Here is a 9,702-nt window from a genome sequence, read left to right on the forward strand (position 1 = left end):
TCAAAGGATGGAAGCAGGGAGCGGATGGGCAGCGCCTCAGTGCAGCCTGGTGGCACCTTGGCCAATGGTGTCACCATTAACTGCTGGCGCTGGCTGTCCCCTGGGGGGCACCACTGCGCGGGACTGGAATTGGGAACCCTGGGCCTCCTTGCTGGAACATCCTTTTTTTGTCATGCATATATTTTAACTTTTTTTTTTTTTTTTAAGATTTTACTTATTTATTTGACAGAGATCACAAGTAGGCAGAGAGGCAGGCAGAGGGGGGTGGGGAAGCAGGCTCCCTGCTGAGCAGAGAGCCCAATGTGGGGCTCGATCCCAGGACCCTGAGATCATGACCTGAGCCGAAGCAGAGGCTTAACCCACTGAGCCACCCAGGAGCCCCTTTTTTAGCTTTTATAATCACTGTTAAGTGTTAATTGTCAATGGTAAAAGAGGCAAGTAGGAGGACATTCATGAGTCCTAAGTCGGGACTAATTGGGATTTCTAGACTTGACTGCTCATTGTGATCTATGCTTGTCTTCCACTATTATAGGACAGCTTGCTTAGGGCAGGGCTTGGCAGACTCTTGCCTATGAGCTAAGGAAAATTTTTGCATTTTTAAAGGGTTGTAAGTAAAACACCCCCACACAGAAGAGGATGCGGCAGAGACCACGTGAGGTGACCAAGCCTATTATTTACTCTCTGGCCCTTAAAGCTGACCCCTTTCTTGGGGATTCCACTGCAATTCTCAGCATGAATGAAACTGGATTTGTTCCCTTTCACCCAGCTGCTTTCTGTTCCCCCCATTGCTAAGTAGCGCTACTTCCATTTTCCAAATGCAAAACCCGAGTTATTTAAGACTTCTTCCTCCTGCTCTTTCTCTCTGTAGCCGTTTGGAAACCAAACATTCCTTTGAAAGGTCTCCGGTCAGTTCTATGCCTTCTCATTTTCACTGTCGCAATTTGCTTTAGGTGCTTATCACCTTATCACCCCTGGGAGGGCTGGCCACATCCCACGTGGTCTCCTCCCACACTGAGCAGTGCATGACCAGTGGGCTGCTGCAGAACATTCCACGATGCTCTGTGACTTCCCAGGCTAGGTCCTAGGAGACACTGTGACTTGGACCTTGCTTGCTCGTGCATCACCGGCTCTGGGGCAAGCCAGCTGCAGGCTCATGAATGACAGGAGGAGCCCGACAAAGAGGTCCATGGGTTAGGAGCTGTGAGAGGGAGCCGTGAGGGGGCGCCATCTTGGAAGTGGATCTTCTAGCCCCAGGGAAGCCTTGAGCTGACTCTGGGACCAGTGGACGTCTCGACTACAAGTACCTCATGGGATGGTAGGCCAGAACCACTCGGCTAAAGCTGCTCCTGATTTTCTGATCCATGGAAACTTGTGAGATAATAAATGTTTATTGTTTCAAGCCACAGTGTCTTGGGGTCATTTGTTACGTAGCAATACATAACTAATATTTCATTTTATGTTAAATTCGTATAATCACTTTCTAAGTGGTTCCCTTTTCATTCTGTTGCCCTTCTTGTTGACATATCATTCCCAGATAATCTCACTGTAACTTTCCCTGAATAAAAAGTTATAGAAGTTCCTCATTCCTCTCTGGAAAAAGTCAAAACCAGGCCTAGGCATTGGCCTGGATGACTCTGATGTAGGTGGGCATCAGACTATTCTGTGGGCAATGCTGGGTTCTCTCCCTCTGAACCTGCTTGGAAATCTGCTTCCATGAACGTGTCCTTGACTGATAAACCAGATCACAGCTTGGTATATCTTCCTAGACGTTTATGCTTCCCTGGGACAATTTTTTAAAAAATCTGTTCACATATTTGGCTGACTAGTTTAAGTTCCTCAGGAGCCAAGATCAGATGTTCTGCTTTGCACGCACAGTTCTGGGCATCCCTAAGTGCTTTGGGGATGTGAGAACCGGATTCAGAATCCTAGCATCTAAGAGGAAACACAGCTGGAAATGTAGCAGGGCAATGAGCACAGCTTTGGCCTTGGAGATGCCTCAGGCTGGGTGCTGGGCTGGTGTTCAGACTTTGAGCAAATGATAGCTCGGTATTGCTGTTTCTGTGAGAGAGGATATTAATGGCGCCTGCTTCAGAGCTGAGGATTAAGGGAGTTCATGTATCTGATAGAGGGTATGTGGCCAATTACTGGCAGTTTATTCATAGCTACTGAAAATCACAATATCTTAAAAATTATGTATTAATAATAACACACGGCACAGAATATCTACTATCATCATGCATCTCTCCATAGCTTTCCTTATACTTTGAATGATCAAATTGTTTTACTACGACAAATTTGAAATACAGTTCACCCTTGAACAATGCAGGAGTTAGAGGCCCTGATGCCCCCCAGGATAACTTTTGACTCCCCCAAATTTAACTACTAATAGCCTATTGATTGGAAGACTTCCCAACAGCATAGCCAATTAACACATATTTTGTATACATTTCCTGTACTGTATTCTCAGCATAGAGTAAGCTAAAGAAAATACTCAGAAAATCCCAAGAGAAAATATACTTACAGTACTTTACTGTATTTGTTAAGAAAAAACAATCTGCAGTAAGGACCCGCACAGTTCAAACCCACATTGTTCAAGGGGCAACTGTAGTTTCCTATTTTGAACATTTCAGTCCAGTTGACACATAAAGTTTAATCAAAATGTTATCATTACTACTCCCATAACATAGAAGAGGCAAATGGCAAAAAGTTAATGAGCACAAACTCAGTACTGATAAATGTACCCTTTGCATTTATGTAGTGGCTTCAATTATAGGTCTCCAAGGTCTCCATACATCTGCACATCAATTTGTTAATGGGAAGAAGCTGGCTGGGAGGCAAGGTTGTGCGCGTGACTTCCCCCCCAGGAGCTCTGGAAGCAGACGAGGGCCCAGAGAGGAAGGTGTGGGGCGTGCCATTGATCGGAGTTGGGTAGAAAAACCCAGACCTGCACATAGGGTTTCTGGGGCTCCAGAGTCAACCATGTTAATGGTGGGAGCTACTGACTCAAGCTTCTGTCTTGGCATTAGCTACTTTAGGACTGCGGTGATTTATTTACTGACTTTGGGGAAAGCCACAGGGGCTGCACATGACAGTGACTTGTTGAAGAGCACAGATTAAAACTACAAGTATTTGGAAGACATCTTGATGGTTCCATCTTTGTATTTCTCATTTATTTGCATTTCCATATTGAACCTGCTCATTCATCCCATTCATTTATCTACTCCACAAACATTTATTGAGCACCCGTTACATGCCAAATACTTCCCCAGAAACTGGGGAGAAGGCAGTGAAGAAATGTGATGGAGATCCTTGTCTTCCCGGAACAATTTAGTAGGGTGTTGGGTGCTAAGTGCAATGGAGAAAAAGTGCAGAAGGGAGGAGGGAGAAGTAGGAAGTGTTGCAGGGAGACAGGAGAATTAGGCTATTTAAGGCAGCCACTTGGGAGAGCAGGCACATTCTTGTAGAGCCACATGAGACAGAGCCAAGGGGTAAACAGTGGGACTAAATTACACAATAGCTGAACTTTCCAACTGTTAGAGTTGTTCAAAGATAGAACTTTGCAGAAGTAAGTGTCTCCCGGGTCCTGGACATGTTTAAACAGAGCTTAGAGCCTGCCATTGGCTGGAGGCAGGACTTCCTTCTTGGATCACTTTGAGCTCTAAAAGTCACTGGTAGAGACCAAATTTGGTGGAGAAGAGAGCCAGACAGGGATGGGGTCTACCACACTGAGAGGACTAAAGAGACAAGCTTCTTGGCTGGGGATCCCATTACTACCCTCGGTGGTGTATATACTAGGGATTCCCTGTAGCTGTGGTAACTGGTTCTTTGACCAAGCTGGATAACAAGGGTTGCCTGATCGTTTGCTACCTTTTAATGCAATGAAGATAGTCTGTTATATGTAGTTGCCTCTATGCTACCTGCTTCTAGACCTTTACCTTTCTTACATCTCTGATGCTGTGGGATCAAAGACTTATCAGGCCTGACAAGGTCTTCCCATTGTGTAGGGTTGGGATCTGAACCATCAGTAACTAGATGTTGTTGATGTAAAACGCTGGGGTTTTTGTGTCTGTTTTTAATATATATCAACTCAACTTTCTGAAATTTTTCTTTTTAATTTTAGGACATCTACCCAGGATTTTTTTTTTTTTTTTTTTTGACCATGAGGTATATGGACGAACTCAGATTCTTTATAGCAATTAGTAAAGCCGAATTTTTGTCTTTGCCTCCCCAAGTTTCAAAGAGATGCAGCATGTTTTTGCACTTGTGTAATACACATAACCAGGTTTGTCCTCAACACAAATATTGCCTGGAAAGTACCAGTCAACCTACACTCCACTTTAGTGAAAGGGCTGGCTTGGATGCACAAATATAAATATAAATTTCTTGTTAACCTTTCGCTCAGGCTCTCAACTATTTGCTGGTCGGTACCTACGTAGTACTGGCTGTTTGATCCACTGTGTTAAATGCCTCTTCTGGGTTAAAACTGACCTTAGAGAATCCTTTGCCCAACACCCTTGCTTTAAAAATGGAAGAAATTGGGGCACCTGGGTGGCTCAGTGGGTTAAAGCCTCTGCCTTCGGCTCAGGTCGTGATCCCAGGGTCCTGGGATCGAGCCCCGCATCGGGCTCTCTGCTCAGCCGGGAGCCTGCTTCCTCTTCTCTCTCTCTGCCTACTTGTGATCTCTGTCAAATAAAATAAATAAAATCTTAAAAAAAAATGGAAGAAACTGAAATCCAGAAATGTTAAGGAACCTTTTCAGTGTTAGATAGCTGTTCTGTTGTCTGGAGCACAGTTAAGTTAGTACCATTTTAGAATCAGCTTCGATGATGACAAACTAATTTGTTTCAGTCGTCAGAACGAAGGCTCGTGGGTCCTGAGAAATCCTTTTCACTAGATTTGGAACAGAGAAAGGTCCAGTTTTTGCTGGGAAGGACGTGTGTCTATCACTGGATACACCTTGGGGAATATTTTAGGTTGTCATAGGAGACACTTGGGGGCTGGAGTGCCAGTCCTAGTTTCTATTCTGTGAATCTGACTTCTGAAATGACCTTGAGACTTGTGCTAGGATGACTCCAGGCTTGTTGTCTCAAGTCACGTCCCCTGCCTTGATGGGCAAGCTGGAATCTTCTGAGGCTTCTTTTCTCTTTGGGATGTCTGAGATCAAAATTTTTTCCCTTTAAAAGTAGAAGTGATCCTGTTTCTTGCTTACACCCGAGGCTCCATACAGCTGTAGCTACATTGTTCGGATTTACCTGTGCAGAGACTGGCTGTTCCTTCCTTCCCCCACGTGCTTTCCTGCAGCTTTTACACCATGTTTGCTTAAGAACTTGATATTCAAGGTAGCTCTACAGAAATCCTCACTCATCTCTGGCACTTCCACTCTTCCCAGCACTGCTGCTCTTGGGAGGAGTTGGGATGGGATGTCCTCTGCTGTGTCACCCTAGGGAAAGGGACTGAACGGTGCCTCAGTCACAAGGGAATATGAAAGCAAAGAATACACAGAAGGGCAAACTTTAAGTGAGCAAGCTCGCTCAAGGTTGTCCCCCTTGCCAGCCACACTCAGGAGTTTCCCCCCCAGTCCATAGTTGGATTCATTAGTGCAGCCTGTGAGAGCATTCCTAGTGCAGGACCCACAGGGTCAGGCCTTCTAGGCAGCAAAAGAAATCTGAGCAATGAGTTGTACGCTGTTCACAGCACACACTGAACATGGCGTGAGTCTAAACCTCCGAGGATTCCCCAGTTCTAAAGCTGCAGGATGTAAAGCAACTTTTGATGCCCCACTTTTCAAGAGCCTAGTCTTGTCAGTTCTGAAGCTCTTTTATTTCCACTACTTCAGTGATGCCGAAGTGGCTCGGGTTTTGCTGCAGCAGAGCCGCAGAATCTTTTGCATAGTAAGATCTATTCTAAATACATCAATTATGCATCATATACATTTTAATGGAATGCACCAGAAAAAATAGTGCAAATTCAGTCTGCCAGGTAATTGCACCTGAACATTTAATTAGTGTAGGCAGAGTTTTATATTAAATAGGTTCTTAGTTCCTCAACTTTTTGGGTGATAAAAGGAGGTTTTTAGACTTGGGCCTTTGGCTAATATGGGAGGAGGATACGCTGTATGAACATTATAATGAATCTGTGTGTGTGTGTGTGTGTGTGTGTATCTGCACATTCTGCACAGAGACAACAACTGGAGTCTCTAAACACGTCATATGTGCAATCAAGCCCTTTTCTAGAAACCGTTCTCTTTAGGAAATGCTAGACTATGATGACTCACAACTACCCTCCTGCACTGAAGCTGAGGAGGACAAAGACATACAGTTAGAAAGGTTACCCAAAGCTTTCCTCTTGGTGGTATCCAAGTTTTCTCTATCTCTGGAGTCCAGGAGGCCCAAGGCAAGGACTTGGACTTGGCTTAGCCAGTCAGTGAACAACGGATCATGAGCTGGACACACACACAAATGGCTTGTTTATACACCTCACAGAGCAGCTTCAGTGGAAGGAGATCCTCAAATATGCCTGACAAGGGGGTAGCTTGTGTAAATGAGTATTAAACTTAGTATCGGCTAATGTTTGTGATATGTAAATATGTTAAATGATTCTATTTAGTTAACAGAAACATAAGAACTTCCCTAAGCTCACTGGGGTCTAACCTTTCTAATTTTTTCCTCAAGCAATTTACATGCTACGATAGGAAATTTTCCTATGGGACATTCTAGGAATATATCCCTTGAGGAATTCTATTTAGGAAAAATACATAAAAGCTTTATTTTTCTGTACATAATTTGTCTCTGCACATGTGACTTCTCATATATGATGAAACATTACACACTATTTGTGGAATCTTAATTTCCTACGCTGTTGAGGGTAAAAGAGGAAGTTACATCTTCTTGGTAGCATAATAGAATTACGGTAGTGGCTCCGTTTTTAAAATTTTTTTTCCTTTTTTCTGTTATTAGTGAAAGTTTTTCTTTACCTTTTTTCAAAATTTATTATTTTAGAGAGAGTGAGAGAGAGAGAGTGTGCACAAGCTGGGGGAGGGGCAAAGGGAAAGGGAGGGAGGGAATCTCCACAGACTCCTCACCGAGCACAGAGCCTGATGCGGGGCTTGATCCTATGACCCTGAGATCGTGACCTGAGCCGAAACCAAAAGTTGGATACTTAACTGACTGAACCACCCAGGCGCTCCTTCTAAAAATTTTTCTAGTGTGGTCCTTGCCAGATTGTCGATCTTAACCCGATCGTAACTTCTGATGATGCAAGTATCTTGCCTTCCTAACCTAGGTGGTTTCTGACCGCTAGTTCCCCAAAAGACATCACCATTTTACAATAGGAACTCAACACGGAAGTTATGATGGAAAGCCATTTTATTTTTCCCTACATTTTAAAATAAAAGACTTGAATGGAAAACGTTTAGTACCGTCATGTCACCCTGAATGCCAGCAATACCTTGAGTCTCACACACACAGGAAGCCAGGTCAAAGTCCAGTCAGTGTACACATTTCTCCATGGCTCTTCCAACAGTTTGGCATGAACAAAATTTTCTGCCATTTTGCTTTAGCAAATAGCAACATAATTGAAAACTTTCATGTCTCTTATGTGACCCCTAAAATCCAATGCTATATTTATTAATACAGTTAGAAAAATAAAAGCCTTAAAAAATTCATGGTATGAGTTCACGGTGCTAATCACATCATCTCTTCAAATGTAAGATCATTTTAAAAACTCCTACTTAACAACCTTCTGGTTTAATCTGAAAGGCTTAAGACTTGAAATCTAGTAAGACTGTTAAGTCAACGTACATATCAATTATTTCATTTTCACTTGTCCTGGGAGAGTTAATTCCCATTGTCCACTGAATGAATGCCTTTCAAATATTAATAAATATATTACAGTATTTACAAGCATTCTTATCTACTCTGACACTGGTAGAAAGTTAAGCTGTGGGGAAGGAATGATCTCCCAGCGGGGCAATCTCGTGAAGTCTGGGAGGAAAGGAGCAAGTGCTGGAGGGCATGCCAAGGGCTGCTCAGGTGTGCATGCGAGCTCTCAGACACATCTCCTTCTGACCAGCTAGCCAATGTGTTGTTGTTGGATCAGGTGTAAATGCTGAATAGTCGGAAACCAGGAAAAAAAAAAAAAAAGGAATACTGCGAAGGTATGTTATTTTAGTAGTTAAGAAGAGGAAGACAGGCCTAAGGTCAGAGACGAAGGTTAATAAGGGTAAAACCATGCTCCAAAAGCTGCTAGTGAATTACTCTCTGGGAATTACCTAACGTAGTTGAGGTGTTGGGCACATGTAATGGCTATGGGAGAAACTGTAAGAAATTGTTTTGGCAATAAAAAGTGAGGCTAATTCGATTTCTACGCTTTGAAGTGTGTCATGTGTCTTCTTCTCACACTGCGGACTGTCTCACATAGACCTACCACCCACTTGACAAACCTCGTTAATGCTGCTCAAGGATTCACATTCTAATGCTCTGATAAGAGTGATCAAAATGCCCTCATCAGCCTAGACAGCATCAGAAACCTGAATGACTAAAGCCAAAGACTGAGATGAGCTAGGTATCTGCCTTGTAAATGTGAATGAAACTCTCATTTTAGGGGCTTAGTTTCTTATGTTTTTGTAACAGCGGTACACTAGTCGTTATTTTAAAAAGCCTTCTGTCATAGGTCATGTCTATATACCTACACAAACACCATTCCCTTTCCCGGTAGTCATTTCGAGGCCTAATACCTGGGGCCCTCAAAGGGTGTGTGGCTTCCACCAAAGCATCTGGGGTACAGAGTCCAAAAAGTCCCTCGGAAAATTTTATAAATGAGATTCACCCCATATACTGTTTAAATCTTGTACACGAGAGCCTTTAAAATAATTTAAACATGTGCAAATTCAAGAAGGGTTCTCTGGTGGCCCATTTTGACATGCAAATACAGACGAACTGTTAACATGCATTATTTTAGTCAATTAGTAAAGTTTATTTCATAAGTATTTTTAAGCCATTTACTAAATTGTAAATTTCAACCCATTAAAAACTACTACCAGAGCAGTTTTGAGGTATTACTGTTAATCTAATGTAGAAATGTTACTATACTTTGATGTGGAGTGAAATGTGACTGCCATGCCTTTTATTCAATGGTGCTATTGCAGTGCTGACTACAGATGGGTCCTACAGCTTTTAGGAAATTCTTGTGCATGTGCATTAACTGATTTCCCAAACGCCAATGGCAATTTGACTGGTTGGTAGTTTCTAAGCTTACTAAAATAATAAAGTACAGCTCCTAGCATGAGACAAACAAGCTGAGATAGTTCATGTATACAGTGAGTGCTACCCTCCAACCTACCTTCATCAAAACCCGCCCTATTCCCTCCAGTCATTTACAAGGAAAACTTGTGCAAAAAAGCATCCAAAAAGTCTATCAGCAGGTTAATTTTCTTGTAATTTTAAAAGAACTAGACAATTATTTCCCTTAAAATTCATTTATAAAAATAAATAAATTTCAGTTGGAGACCTTAGGTACCAAATTGTGGCTTAATTTAGTTGTGATGGCTAAGACTATAAAGTTATGAAAAATGTAGCTGAAAACAGATGAGCTCCAGCTCGTTCCCCGCAGTGTGGCAACGGCTGGCACCCTATGCTGTCACGATCCTTCTCAGAGTTAACCAAAATACACGCAACTTCTTGACAAACTTTTAGCCTTCCTTTG

The sequence above is a fragment of the Lontra canadensis genome, unplaced genomic scaffold (genome assembly GCF_010015895.1).
Source record: "Lontra canadensis isolate GAN:19392208 unplaced genomic scaffold, GSC_riverotter_1.0 scaffold57, whole genome shotgun sequence".
Taxonomy (NCBI): Eukaryota; Metazoa; Chordata; class Mammalia; order Carnivora; family Mustelidae; genus Lontra; species Lontra canadensis.